We start from the raw sequence: 1,310 nt of genomic DNA on the forward strand, positions 1-1,310 counted from the left end.
ATGGCTGGTCATCTGGCGTGGCAGAACCATCCGGCTGCCTCTCCTCTGGGACTCTGCACAGCACTGATCTACTACTCTCACCCATAGTTTATATTGCTTGCCTGCTCAGTTTGTGCCAACCCAAGCAAGACCTAGTCTTTCTCAGTGACCTTGCTAGCCCAGACTGAGCAATCACATCAGGCAGCTAAGTTTGCTCTATACTCCTACTAATGCAACAGTTATTTCTCTTTTCACTTGTCTCTGAGATGTCCAAAGCTACCTGGGAAAACCTGAGCAGCAAGGGGTTGGGGGGAGAAAGGAGGAGGAAAGGTGATTAGTAAGTAGGGGCACTGATAAAATATATTCAGTGCCTGGCTAGATTTTATTTTCACATCTTCCTCTTCCTGATCACTATTAGAATGCTAGCACATTTGAGATAGACTATTTATAGTGACCATCATTCTTCTTTCCCCTCATCTTTTTTGCAGGAAGTCATTAAGAAGGAGTATAATATAATACAAACTTTGCATTTAATTTTCATAGGGAGACTCAACATGATAATAGTCACAATGCTAGAGATGTCCTAATGAGGACATGGCTGATGATTTTGGAATTGACAGTTAAGGATGAGTTTAGAAAATAGACTAGTAGTAGTTGACAACCGGCAGCAATATGGCCATTGTATCATGACTGTGAACTGATTATGAGTCATACAATATCCAGTTCTGGTTAGAGCAAGTGCTTTCCTTCTTAATACTCATATTGGAAGAACTTCTCCAATGTTTACTACCCTCTTTGCTAAACTCTTGCTACTCCCCTGCTTTGTCTCTTCTCTTTTCCAGATCCTATTTATTGTCCCGCAGTTCCTTCATTATCTATTGGAACTTCTGGTACAGAAATGTATTCCGGTTCAATTCTTGGCACTTGAGCTCACTGCTTTTGGCAGTTTTTTTTTTTCAGGGGAGAGCACGAACGCAGTCCCCCACTACCAAAAATTATGCAGTCGAGTTTCCCACATTTGGGGAAATCGCAGGGGTCAGCACATCCGGAATGTAATGGATAAGCCTCGCCCTGGGAAAATCACCTTTGTGACCATGGTATCTCCCCTGCTTTTGGCAGTTTTATTGAGACATTTCAACTCACTTTCATAATTAATATTGACCAAACTTTCTAGCTCTGTATCTACACATCTAGGGTTTCCCTGTATATTTCTTCCTTTTATTCCTAGTGACTTAACCCACACCTTATTAATTTTGATTTAGATTCTTATAATAATACCTATATGTCTTCCTTTTAATATTCTTTATAGCCATTTTCTCTTGGAAATGCAG

The 1,310-nt window shown here is 40.5% G+C and overlaps 1 non-coding gene across 1 annotated transcript; it reads right to left on the reverse strand.

The window, feature by feature from the left end:
* Positions 1–936: 936 nt before the first annotated feature.
* LOC136401730 (U1 spliceosomal RNA) lies at positions 937–1,101 on the reverse strand. The gene has a single exon (XR_010750734.1). It is a non-coding gene; the product is annotated as a U1 spliceosomal RNA (small nuclear RNA).
* Between the last annotated feature and the right edge of the window lie 209 nt (positions 1,102–1,310).

This window comes from Saccopteryx leptura, chromosome 3 (genome assembly GCF_036850995.1).
Source record: "Saccopteryx leptura isolate mSacLep1 chromosome 3, mSacLep1_pri_phased_curated, whole genome shotgun sequence".
NCBI classification, from domain to species: Eukaryota; Metazoa; Chordata; class Mammalia; order Chiroptera; family Emballonuridae; genus Saccopteryx; species Saccopteryx leptura.